The 14,226-nt window shown below is 45.0% G+C and overlaps 1 protein-coding gene across 8 annotated transcripts in view; it reads right to left on the reverse strand.

Moving 5' to 3' along the window:
* Positions 1-14,226, reverse strand: part of CCNH (cyclin H) — a 249,184-nt gene that overhangs the window by 76,900 nt on the left and 158,058 nt on the right. The gene's annotated exons all lie outside the window — the stretch shown is intronic.

Consider the following 14,226-nt stretch of genomic DNA (forward strand, 5'->3'; position numbering starts at 1 on the left):
CCAGTCCTAGCGATCCTAAAGCCTATTAGAGTAGTACTTACCTGCTAGTGATTTCGCATTCCACTTTTGTAGTATATGGTTTTTCGTGCCCCTCGGGCATTTGCGTAACTTGTGCGACTGAGTATTTTCATAAGAGTTTTGTATTGTGCTTAGCACCCTGTCCTCATAAAGAGTCCAGGGTTGTTGTGTTCTAAAAAAATATACTTTATTTTCATAACAACTTGTGTGGTGTCCTTTCACTTGGTGTTCAAGGGGTATATGTAATGGTATAACAGCTGGCTTAACACGCCCTCTAGAGTTAGCCTCAAGACTGCTCTTGTCCATGCTACTAGGATAGCTGGTCTATCGGTTGATTTACAACCAATCATCAATAAGGGTTGTTTGGACTGATACCTACAGCCTGATTCATGAAGTGAAATTGCGCCCGCAATCGCTGCGAAAACGCAAATGCGGGCGCAATTTCCGTAATCGGCATTCAACAACAAAATAGCGAATTCGCAAACACATATTTGCGAATTCGCTAATATAATCGCAGAATCCCTGCCGCTGAGCATTAGCGAATCGGAAATAGCGACACCACGGAATCTGCGAAATAATAGCGAATTCGCAAAACAATCGCTATCGGCATTCAAGAAAATTCGCAATTAGCGAAAAACCCAAAAATCGCTATTTGCACGGCGCAAAATAAGGACAACTCAAAGCAGGTGGTAACCATGAAAGCCATTGAATTTTTTTTTCAAAAAACCGTTGTCCTATCACCAACAGGTACTGGCCTGACCAATCACACATAAGGACCATCAGCAGCAGCAGCATTAGGAGTCCCACAATGCCAGGAATGTACATGGTGGTGAGGCGTCGCAGGCTACAGCGATTAGCACGGAGGAGACGCTGGATCCAGGACAGGATATTCCGCCAGCGGGTCACCTTGCTGGGCCAAACCAGAGAGCAGATATATGCTAAATACAGGCTGAATGGGGAAATGATAATGCAGCTAATACAGGACCTTGACCCCCTGATGCAGCACCCAACAAACCATACCAATGCGGTGCCTACACATGTGCAGGTATTGTGTAGCCTGCACCTCCTGGCCTCCGGAAGTTTCCAGGGGGTAGTAGCGGCTGCTGGGGCTGCTGGGGGAATATCCCAGCCCACCATGTCACGCTGCCTCAACACTTTTGTTGACGCCATGCTCACCCAGCTACACCGTCACATCAAATTCCCCGCCAGCCAACAGGAATTGGACATGACAAAGCTACAATTCTACAATGTAGCCCATTTTCCACATGTGCTCGGATGTATAGACTGTACCCACGTCGCCATCTGCCCACCAGCTGGCATGGAGTATATGTTCCGCAATAGAAAGTGCTACCACTCCCTCAACATCCAGATGGTCTGCAATGCCAAGACATACATCACTGACATCGTCTCACGGTACCCAGGGAGTACCCATGACTCCTTCATTTTCCGGCACAGCGGACTCCACACACGACTGGTCAGGGGAGAGTTTGGGGAAGGACACCTACTTGGCAAGTACACTTTGATTGAAATGTCACATTGCAAAGATGTAACAGCGCAGCACAGGCAATCACCATCTGCTCCTCTCATTCAGGTGACAGTGGCTACGCCCTCCGTGAATACCTCCTGACCCCATACCTCAACCCTGCTACACCCCAGCAACGGCGCTACAATATTGCTCACATACGGACAAGGAATTGCATAGAAAGGACATTTGGCCTGCTCAAGAGCAGGTTCCGCATACTGCACAAGACAGGTGGGGCCATGTATTACAGCCCTGAAAAGTGCTGCCGCATAGTGGCTGTCTGCGCAATACTACATAACATTGCAACCAAGCGCCGGATACCTGTTGACATCTCTGGCAGTGAATCTGAGGGGGACAACCGGCCACCTGCACATGCGCGCCATGCACAAGGGGAGAACCCAGCAGAAGGGCACAGACGTCGCAACCACATCACAGTGAACAGTTTCTAGTACAACCACTGCCATCACCCCACAAATCAACAATGCATGCAAAATGTAATGATGACACAACGCTAATGTGTGTATGAAAATAAATGTATTTGTTAAATTCACAAAATGATATATAAGGGTCTGTGCCAAAGTTCAAAATAAAAGTATGTGTTCAATTCACAAAATGAAATATAAGGGTCTGTGCCAAAGTTCAAAATAAAAGTACGTGTTCAATTCACAAAATGAAATATAAGGGTCTGTGCCAAATTAGTCCAACAAACAGTATTACGCCATACTGCTGTGCATGGCAGGCTTGACCTCAGCCTGTGCCAGTGGTGATGTACAGTTGTCTAGGTGTGCCTAGAGCGTGTTCCTCCATAACGCCTCTGAGGGGCTTCCTCCTCCGGGGCTTCAGGCAATGGGGGGGTCCTGGTGCTGCGGGTGGGTAGTGGGGCCTGTGAGGCTGATTGTGAGCTCAGGCTGGACGCCCCCTCACTCGCATCATCACCCCCCACAACAGATGGAATAGGTGGAGGGTGAAGAGCCACGACAGCCGTGGTGAGGGTCTCCAGCACCCTCGTCATGTCCACACTGCACTGGATGACAGTGTGCTGCTGTGTCAGACAGCGCCGCGCCAATAGGGATGTGGCATTTGCCGACACATAGCTTGCCCTGCTGTAGGTGCCAAGCTGGGTCAACAGTTTGCGGTGGTGCCGGCGTTGCCCACCGCACATTCTATACATGGCACGGGTGTTGGCCTCCACGGCTGCTGCAATGCGGGCCATTCCATCTCCCACACCGGCCAGGTCGGCCCTCATGCCTTCAATGTGGGTAGCAACAGATGCCACGTTGCGGCCAATGTTGTGTAGTTGGAGCTGAATTGCCCCCTGCTGCCGAGCCTGGCGCTGGTGTATGAGCAGCATCCGTCTCTCGATGCTGAGCCGCGCCAGTCCATCACCATTGGCCCGCCTGGTAGCAGCTGTGGAGCGCTGCGTGACCTGCCACGCCTGCCCTGCTGGCCTGATTGTGAGGCTGGGGGCTGAGTGGACAGTGGCGCAGCCCCGGATGTTAAGGCGCCAGCTGCTGGGGGTAAGGCCGCCGGTGTTGCAGGTGAGGTAGTCGCAGGGGGTGTGCCTGCTGGTGTGGCAGTGGCAGTTGCTGCAGGGGCCACAGGAGTGACTGACCTGGCTGCAGCTCTGGGAGGAGCAGCGGTGGCAGGGGGCACAATGGGGGCTGCCATGGCAGCGGATGAGGGCGCTGCAGCAGTTGCAGGTGGGACGCTGCTGGTGGTAGTTGCTGGTGGTGCAGTTGCAGCGGAAGGGGCTGGTGCCTGGGTAGGTGTTGGCACCTCCACCTCCGGGACGCTGTCGTCGATCACCAGCCTGTCACTGTCACTGGTATCGCCACCTGTGGGGGTAAGTGGTGGACCATTAGTTGTATGCATCTGGCAGACGTGCAGTTGCTACATGCATGCTGGGTGACATTCCCTGAATGGCAGTGGCTTTGTGTGCATTGGGACCTGACTGGCTGCATTGTGGTACTACAACATTGTGGCCAGACTACATCTCCCACAATGCTTCTGGACATTCCTTGATGTGCAACTATGACATGCCTATGGGACATTGGGGGAGCCTATTTGGTCATGGACATCCATAGGGGGCAAGGTCGCAGTCGCATGCCACTTACCTTGGGTGTCTTGTGTGGGGCCGGATGAGTCCAGTGCAGTGAAACCCACACAGGCCTCCCTCTCCAGGGTGTTTTCAACCTGGTCCTCCAGGGCGGTGTTCGGTGGTACCGTTGGACCTCCTCCTCCTGTGCCCGAGGACTCCCCAAGGCGCGCCGCCACCTTCTCCTTGGCACGGCCTCGGAGGTCGTACCACCGCTTTTTAAGTTCTTCCAGGGACCTGGCCGCCACTCCCACCGAGTTTACTGCTGAGGCTATCCCCTGCCATATGCGCCTCTTCTCCATTTCTGGGACCCTCCGCGAATTGGCACCGAACAGTTGGTCGTGGTTAGCCACAACACCCTCGATTAGGTGCTCCAGCTCCTGCTCGGAGAATTTGAGCTTTCGCTTTCTCCCAGACGAGCTGCTGGTCCCAGGTGCAGCTTCCTCAGCCATGGTATGGGTTGTGGCTCTGTGGATCACTCTACTAGCCAAGATGTGCAGCAGCTCTCCTATGTGCTCCCTGTCTCTGTGCCTCAATGTGCAAAATGGTGCTGGGAACCGGCAGCTTCCTGGTTGTGATGTCATCACTGGGCTCGAAATGCGACTTCCCGTTTTCCCGATCTCGCGAGTTTGCGATCTCGCAAATAGCGATATCGCTAATAGCGATATCGCTATTTGTGAGATCGCAGTCCAGCCGCGGGTAGGCCGAAATTAATCGCATTTTCAATCGGATCGCTATCGGATTTTGCGATTGCGTGCAAATCGCTTTTTTTTATCGCAATTATTCATGAATTCGGATTTGCGATTTCTGAATAGCGATTCGCTATTTTTCGCTATTTCAGAATCGCAAATGCCGATTTTCATGAATATGGCGGATAGTGATCACTAGAATAGTGAGCACTGCATATCAGGCCAACTTCTCACAAGCAGTGCCTTGACTTCCCCCTGAACTGTGTCAGGTAGTTCCGTTAAATATGGGACTATATCTTCCCAGAGCTGGCGGTTATTACGCCCCAACAGAGCTATGGAGTTGGCCACTTTGATGGTCATGGCCGATGTTGTAAACCGTTTACCGATTGTGTCCAACTTCCTGCCTTCCTTGTCCGGAGGGGCCGACAGAGGAGAGGAAGGGTTGCGAGAGTTCTTTTGGGCCGCCTGGGTTACAACCGAATCCGGTTTCGGATGTCCATTTAGGCAAGCTGCCGCTGTAAGTGGGGCCTTATATTTTTTATCCAGGCGCGGAACAACCGCAGGTACAGAAGCTGGCGTCAGCATCAGTTTCTTTCCCTGGTCCCAGAGAAATTCTATTATTGGTATAGACTTCGTTGTTTTCTGTGTTTGCTCCTTGAAGTCATGTAAGAAGCACTCAGTCTCAGTCGATTCCATCACCATATGAAATCGCTTTGCCGCCTTTTCCACTATTTTATGGAAACCGTCAATATTCACTGGTGGTGAATCTGCCTGGCGTGGTTGGGGTGAAGCTGGGGAAGACGCTATATACTCTTCCTACTCTTCATGGTCCGACTGGATTTCCTGGACTTCTCCCTCTTCCAGTTCCTCATCATCTTCCTCATCTGATGACACTATCACCTGAGGTTGGACCCTTTCATGGCGGACCTGAGTAAAAGGCCGAGTCTGTTTTGGGGCTGCCGCTGGATTATTTATAGCAGGCGTATGGCCCCCTGTCTCAGTTGGCGGTGTTTCAGGCAAACGTTGTTTGTAGTCCTGGATAAGGTATTTAAGGTCATTAACAATAGAAGCGGGAAGGCATACCATCGGGGTGACCTCCGTGCGAACATGAGTTTGGACAGAGTGTTCATGATAACTCATTTCCTCCTGTTCCTCATCCGTGCTCGGACATTTTACATGAAGGTCTAAAATGGAAGTAGCTTGATCCAGGAGTTCTTCTTCTTCAGAGTCTTCACTCTGGAAAATTTCTGAAGGCAAATGAGTTTGCACTTTACTTGGAGACGTTGTTTCCTGTGTAATTTGCTGCTTGGCTATCTTGCCAGACGCAGAACCTGTTGCAGGAGCCCCTGCCGTCGTTGCTGGTGTCGTCGACGGTGGCAGGGTTAGAGACGACATTTCTACCAGCTTGGATTTCTTCCACGGCTCAGAAATGGCCAAAGTCGACGACGAATCACCCGTCGACGATGCGCTCGTCGACGTTTCATTCCTAGTCGACGGTGAGCTCGTCGTCGACGCCTTCGTCGTCGTTTCATTCCTCGCCGTCGACGCCTTCGTCGTCGACGCCTTTGTCGTCGTCGCCAACGCCTTCGTCGTCAACGTGATCGTAGACGGTGGGCTCTTCATCGACGACGCCGTCGTCGACGGTGTGATCTTCGTCGTCGACGAGGTCTTCGACGTCGACGACTGTTTCAGTAAGATTATAGATGGAATAGGTCTACCTGCTGACGACGATGAAGGAGTTGTCGTCATCGATGGGTAAACCGACGACGCTGTCGACGTCGACACAGTCGTTGTCGCTGTGGTAACTCATTTTTGCGTTGAGGAGGCCGTCGCATGCCTGCTGGACGACTGTGTAGGCTTCTTAAAAGTCTGGGGGTCCTTGGCAGACACTGAAGATGTCGTTGATCTTGCCTCTGAAGACTTCTTTTGTGCCTTCATAGGAGGAGTGTCTGAGGGGCCAGGGGAAGTTACCCTTGGCCTCTTTAGGGAGACTTCTGAGGTCATTGAAATGCTCCCCTCTGAAGATTCCACATTCTCACTCTCCTTGAGCCTGTCAAGCCAGATGAGCAGGCGACCTTCTCTGTCCCTCAAGGTCTTGTTGGGGAAAGACCTACATATTTTACAGTCTTTAGGGACACGGTCTGGATAAAGGCAATATAAGCACAGGGCATGTTTATCCTCCACATGTAGCCTTTTCTTCCCACATGAAGAGCAGGCCCTGAAAAGGGCTTTCTTCTGGGACTCAGACATGTCAGAATTCAGAAGAAATAAATCACTTACTGCAGTGATAAGTGGTTTGAAGTAATCCTTGTCGAGATGTAGAAGGAAGAAACCACTTTAAAAGTGTACAAGTTGTTTTTTGAAGAGATCCTGAGGAGAACTCAGGCTGGAGACTCCCTAGCACAACGTGTGGTAGAAAATCTGAGGGATTGAGGCTCCTGCCATTAAGGTTCTAGAGGGAGGTCATAGCTGATTGGCTGGCTCTAAGAGTTTGGTCCTTTTTACAAAAGGACAAGGATAGGCTACTAAGGTGAGGCCCTTAGGCCTATTTTCTCTATGTATGTCTATAGGACATTACTTTTCTATGTACCGGAGGCTCCCGTCTTGACGACGGGGAATGATTCAGGCATGTGAATCTATGAAAGACACCCCTAATACTGGATAAAAAGGGGATCTTTACTAAAGTACCTTAGTTCACACGGACAAGGATTGTGATTACGTGGGTTGTCACCCCGACTAATAACCTAATTTCTTACAATGACATGCTTCAAAGCACAGGTGGAAGTGGCATTTTTCCTTTTAAAAAGCTTACGCAAAATAGAATAATCGCAGCTGGGCTATCTATGCTCTGGCTTCCAGTGCATGAACTAACACCTTTCAAACTTGGTTAGGTGGTATTTAATTACTTTCTTATTTTTCCATCCAAGTTAAAGGCATTAGAAACCATGCATACAGCACTACTGGGAAACTTGAAGGCTCAAAGCAAAAGCTCTTGGTGTGCCCTAACATACACTTAAGTCTAATGAAGGATGGGGGCGTGGCTTGCGCACAGGCAAGATGGCCGCATCTCTGTAAGCTCTGTCTCGTCGCCGGGAGGTTGTGCGTCTAAATATGTGACCGAATCTGTTTCTCCTCACAAGAGGACCGGACTTTACAGGCGGAATGCGCAGAGAATATTTTGAGCGATTTTGGTGAGGCTGCGGCGTATTTTGGACCCAATATTCTTTATGACAGCTGCCTCCTCAGAACTGCTCCTCAAAATGGCAGCATACACAAAATGACTGGAATAACGGCGCTTTTGGGACAAGTACTGCCTGCTTGTCGCCTATTATTGACATTTCAATGTTTTTTTCAGTCAGAGGTTGTTTTGCTTTCCTGCTTTTGCGCCTCAAAATATAGTTATTACAGCAAAATATTCAGGTGCACCTTCTTCTGTTTTGATGCTCCTTTCACGAACTTCATGCTCCAGTTGCAACTTTCTCCTGCTGTGGATATCGCTTTGCCAAACACCTCCCATTGTGCTTGAGCTTTGGATAGGCCCGTGTCTTCCCTAGCATTACATTAGCACATTTTTCAAGCTGTGAAACGCACCTTTATTCTGTATAGTGCTCAGTATAAGGATTTGGCTTTTTTGCTATCCTTTAAAGATAATATATATATTTATTTTTTTGCGGCAGGTGTGTGTGCTGTATTGAACTTACTGTTGAAGGGAAATAAGAGTTTTATATTTTACGCCCAGAGTTGCCCACTCCGTTGTTTACCAGGAGGCTGTTCTCGAACAGTGAGGTGTTTGGTGTTACTTCAGTGGAGACAAATATACGTTGTGGGCTTCTTCATTATCTCTATTGCCTCTTCTCATGGCAGATAACATTGGTCTTTCTCCCAAAACCAAGGACTCTAAAGGTAACCTTAAAAGATCTAAACAAACTTCTCCTACTCCGGAGATTGTACCGAAAGACTCTGGTACTACTTTGGATGCTATTCTGTCTCGCCTAAACGCTGTTCATGATATTGGGCGAAGTACTAAAACCAATACTGATTTACTTCAAGTTGAAGTTGCGGCAATCAGAAATGACTTCAAGAACTTAACACTTCGGGTCTCTAATGCTGAATCACGGATAAGTGTAGTGGAAGATTCTGCACACCACCAGGCTAAGTCCATGAAGAACATGGAGCGCTCCCTGGCTGCTTTGCGGAGAGATCTTATAGAGCAGGAGGACAGAAATTGTAGAAGTAATCTATGTATCTTTGGTTTGCCCGAGGATGCAGAGAAATAGTGCCATCAATGCTAAAGTTTTTGCTCAATTGGATCCCTACTGTGTTGAATATTTCTTTTCAGAGAGACTTTGAAATAGAACGTGCCCACAGGGTTCCTACATTTAGACCGAAGTCTTCACCTCATCCTAGACCAGTGGCTTTAAAACCATTGCGACATCAGCATTTTGTGCAAATTTTGGCGCAGATGAGGAAAATTAAAGCGATTAATTGGGAGGGTCACAGATTTGCCATATCCCAGGATTTTGCTAGAGATACTGTAATCAGACGGAAAAGTTTTCTCAATTTGCGAAGAAGACTTCTTGACATGAACATTCCGTTTTCTTTTGCTGGTCCTTCATGATTTCAAATAACTTTTAGAGGTCGAACTCAGATTTTTTATGAGCCTTCTGATTGGTCTGCCTTTTTGGATAATCAGACTGAATCCCAGATGGAGTCTACTCCTTCTCCTGGTCCTTCTGGATCTTGAGTATTTTTTGTGAGATGTCTGTAATTTTGCTCGTACTGGTTTCTATATCCTTGCAATAGTGCTAGGGTATTTGTTCCTATTTTAGAAGAAATGTTGGATAATACTTGCAGCTTTCAATATGTTGTAACCCTTTATTTGCAGGTTCTGCTCCTATGGTACAGGATGCAATTTTTTCGTATCTTTATTGTCTGTGGCTCTAGTGACGATGTTCTTTCGTACTGTCCTCTTTGATCTGTTTTTCAAATCTCTTTATCTATTCTCTCTTAGGGTAGTATCTCTCCTTTCTTTGTGTTGGTTGTTGCTGGGGAACTATTGTCATTTCTTGCTCGAGGTTCCTTGGTATCTCTTAGTTTACTGTTTTATTTAGGTAACTCTCCTTTTCTCTTTTTCTATTATGAGAGCCAAATATATATATCTATGTTGTCATGAAGTCTTGTCCGTTGTTTATATTGATTTGTCTTCTTGTTCGTCTGATGGTGTGTTTGTGTTTTTAAGGTCTGTTATAGTCTGTTATATCTTTTCGATGTTTGTTTTTATGTGACTATAGTGTGCGGTGAATTTCTTATTCATTCAGGGATCATTCTAGTTCATATTTTACTTTGACTTTGTTGTTCACTATTCTTCTATTTGGTACTATATTCCAATGCTCCCTCACCCTATTGTGGATAATCTACTGGTATTATGAACTGCTTATTCTTTGCTAGTCGCCTTTCACCAATGCGATGTATGACTTATTATATATGAATTTTCTTCTGATGTTGTGATTGTATATCTACTTAGGTATGTTTCCTTTATTATGTACTGTTATATAATATTTTATATATTGAGCTTTGCTCTGTTATGTATAGGATGAACATTTTATAAGCTTTTCTCCTCAAATACTGTTCATATTGATTGATGGCTCCTTGTTAGATCAACTGTTTTTCATCAGTTTATATAATCTAATGTATTTATATATTTATTCTGTTTTGCCTCTCTTTGCTGCCTCTGTTTCTTATTCTCTATTGCTTCCTGCTTATGTGGTGATTGTTTTTTTTTGTTGGCCACCTTGGTTGCTCCTCCATGTTCCTCCCTCGTATGCATTTTGTCGATTATATACTTCCCCTGGTGGGATCTTTTTTCTCTTTTATCCTGTATCTTTCCTTCTTTTTTCAATCTTTACTTTTTCCTTCTTTTCTAGAGTCTCCTGCTGGTTTCCATTGTTTATGTCTTCATTGGTTCTATTTTGTCTTTGTTGTGCAGATGCTATTGTTATGGGGTTATTTTCTTTGGCACCAAGTAGTAGTCGTTTTTTTGACTTTTCGATATTATGCCAGGCTTGAACGTCTTATCACTCAATGTGCGTGGTTTGAATCATCCTGTGAAGAGGGTAAAAATTTTGGATTATTGTAAAAGCCTTTCTAGTGATCTAGTAGTGTTACAAGAAACCAAAATATCGTAATAAGAAGCTCTATTGTTGCGGAAGGAGTTGGTTCTTGATGTTGTTTGTTCTGAGGCCTTTGGAAAAAAGAATGGAGTGGTGACTATGATTTCCAAAAATTCGGGTTTGACTGTTGTTACTGCGGAACATGATTCTGAGGGTAGGTGGTTGCTGACTCGTTTATCCAATGGTTCTCGTGATATCTATGTCATGAATATTTATGCACCTAATAGTGATGATCCATCTTTTTGGCATTCTATTACTAAAAAGCTTTCAGATGTTCCTCATAATGGTAATGTGATTGTTGGAGGGGACTTTAATCTCCCAATGGATCCCATTTTGGACAGACACTCTGCTTTTAAATTTCGTCCCCTTAAGGCTCACAAACAGATGACTAATATGTGTTCCTCCTCTAATCTTACTGATGTGTGGCGATTACATAATCCCACTGGTAGCAACTTCACTTTTTTCTCTTCTCCTCACTCTAGCTTTTCTCGTATTGATTATCTTCTAGTTCACTCAGTCCTTCTAAAATACTCTTCGACTCCTGTCATTCATCCTATTCTTGTCTCTGATCATGCTGCAGTTTCCTTTACGCTCCTCAATTTTTCAGAAATTAGGGAGCCAAGCACTTGGCGTCTGAATTCAGAGATCTTGTGTGATCGAACTCAAGTTGACTTACTTAACAAGGATATTGAAAACAAATTCCTTGAAAAGGAGTCCATCGGTTAGTTCTCCTGTGGTTTTATGGGACGCTTTTAAATGTACGATCAGGGGGCAGATTATTAAAAAAATTGCAAAAGGGATTTCAGATATTAAGAAGGAACTTGCTGCTTTAGCAGATAACAATAAACAGAAAGAATCCCTATATAGGAATTCTAAGGATAAAACGATCTTACAAGATATCAAGAATCTAATATATTCTTACAATTCTATTGTAACTTACAGGGCTCACATTAGCGTCCAGGCGCAGAAGTCCAAACGGCTACTCCTAAAGAATCGAGCAGGGAAGGTATTGATTACGTTAAAGTTCCAAGAGTCTAATATCAGATCAGTTCTGGAGCTAGGAAATTTCAAACTAAAGAGATCCTTGAGGTCTTTCGTGAGTATTATAGTAAATTATACACTCCTCATAATCAATCCGCTATTGATCAATGCCAACAATTTTTAAACTCATTTCTTATTCAGACTGTTTCTGATGCTGATGGAGTTAAGTTGGGGGGACCGATTGAATCCGAGGAAGTTAATCATGCTCTCAAATCCACCCGCTCAGGGAAAGCTCCGGGTCCAGTGAGTTTCCCATTCTGTTTAATAGGACCTGTATTCCATCTTTTGTATCTCGTCTCAAAGATGTTTTCGATGACTTTATTTCATCAGGCTCGGTTTCTGGTTCTGCGGCGGAGGCTACTATTGTAGTAAACCCTAAAGAGGGTAAGGATCCTAAGAATTTTTGCCCCAAATCTCTCCTAAATATGGAAGCGAAAATGTTTGCCAAGATCCTGGCCAAACGTCTGGACCATATATTCCTTTGCTTATTCACACAGAGCAGACTGGCTTTGTTAAAGGTAGGTTGGCTAGGGATAATATTTGCACATTTTGTCATATCCTGGGGAAAGCAAAGTTATCCAGCCATCCTGCGGCGGCCCTTGCCCTCGATGCCGAAAAGGCTTTTGATAAGGTTTCTTGTCCTTTTTTACATGCAGTACTTCGAGCCCACAATCTTGGATATTTCTTTGTCAATATGGTGATGTGTTGTACGCACATTATAGGGAAAATATTAGGGTTAACGGAGATACCTCTTCTTTTTTTAATCTGTGTCAGGGTACTAGACAAGGATGCCCGTTATCGCCTCTTTTGTTCTTGTTATCTATTGACCCTCTTCTTCGCCTACTTAATCTTAATCAAGATATTAAAGGGTTTCAATTTGGTTCAACCTGTATCACAACAGCTGCCTATGCAGATGATGTGCTCATCTTTTCTGATGATATTGTTACAGCAATTCCTGCTATTTCTGAGACTATTAATCTATTTTCTAGTGTTTCAGGAGATACTCTCAATATAGATAGAACGGAGATGTTTCCCCTCAACACGTATTATTGTCCTGCACACATGGGGAATGCTGGCTTTAAATGGTAATCAAAACATATTAAATATTTGGGGATTTGGTTTTGCAGTACTTTAACAGACAATCTCATATAATGAAGCTCAAACTTTAATTAAGGTTCGTCAACTTCTGGATACTTGGTCACCTAAATATATTTCGTGGTGGGGATGTCTTCAAACTTTAAAGATGATGATAACGCCCATTATTAACTTAGTGTCCTCAATGCTTCCTGCTAAGTTGTCTTCGTCTTTTTTTCATGAATTTGATTCCCTCACTTCAAAATTTCTCTGGAGTGATAAGAGAGCCAGAATAGCCTATAAACATTTGAGGAAACCTAATGACATGGGAGGTTGTAATTTTCCTGACTGGGATCGATACCAAGTGGCTTTTTTAGCCTCCCAAGGGGCTCTTTGGTTCTCTACAGATCCTCGTCATACTCCGCTGTGGGTGTTTATTGAGCAAGAATTATCTTCTCCTCTACCTACCTCTTCTCTTTTAACTGCGTCCACATTTTAGATTCCTTTTTCTCGTGCTATTATTTTAGATACCATTGCTGCCGTGAAAGTTATTGACAAGAATGCTTCTAAGCCAATCCATAAGTCTAGATGGTCTTCTTTGTGGCACAATCCTAAAATTAAGATTGATATTGACTCGACGTTGGTGGCCTACTGGGCTAACAAGGGTATTACGTTAGTTCACCATCTTTATGATCCAAATCATGATCCATTACCTTTCTCTTACTTAGCTCAGCAGTTTTCTCTCACTAATTTAAGATTTTTATACATCTTTTAAAGTCAAAGTTGCTGTTGCTAAGGTTCATTTTGATTCAGTTTCCCATAAAGTTTCTCTCCTATCTATGCGGTACAAATCAGGTAATGTGGCTTCTAAGATATATACATTTTTATCTTCCACACCATCTGTGTTGACTACCGTTACACAACAGAAATGGCTACATCCTTTTGACCATGATCTTTTTAAACATATCTCCCCAGAAACTTGGCAAATTATTGGGAGACTTTCTCTTCGTAATAAGATTGCCCCCTCTCTAATTCAGTCTACATTTTTTTCTCTCAATCTGCTACATTGGACACTGGTACGCCTGCACTCTCTCAATCTTAAAGATAATGATCTTTGTTGGAGTTGCAACTTAGCCGCTGGTACACATCAGCATATGTTTTTTGAATGTTTTTTACTCCAACCTTTTTGGGATTTGGTTCATAAACATCTCATGTTAATCTTTAACATTCAGTTTCAGCTTTTGTTACCTCTAATTTTGTTGGGTCCATGGGCTACACTATTACCATTGCCATTGGATTCTTTAGATATGCAGTTATTAGACTTGTTGTTGACAATTGCAGTGAAGATCATCCCTACGTAGTGGAAATCATTTGGGTCCATATCCTATCACACATGGTGGGCTTGGGTCTCTTTTTTCCGTGGGGCTCATACCTCTGTGGAGGAGAATCATGTTTCTCCCTCTATTTCTAGTGGGGTGTGGAGATCTTTGGATAGATATGTGGACTTAGCTTCGAAGGGTTTGGTAGAGCAATATCCCTTTGTGTTGTCTCCTTAATTTATTTTTCCCCGTCTTTTCGTAGCAGGAGACTCACTCTCTCTCCTCTCTTCCTTATTTT

This window comes from Lissotriton vulgaris, chromosome 3_1 (assembly GCF_964263255.1).
Source record: "Lissotriton vulgaris chromosome 3_1, aLisVul1.2, whole genome shotgun sequence".
Taxonomy (NCBI): Eukaryota; Metazoa; Chordata; class Amphibia; order Caudata; family Salamandridae; genus Lissotriton; species Lissotriton vulgaris.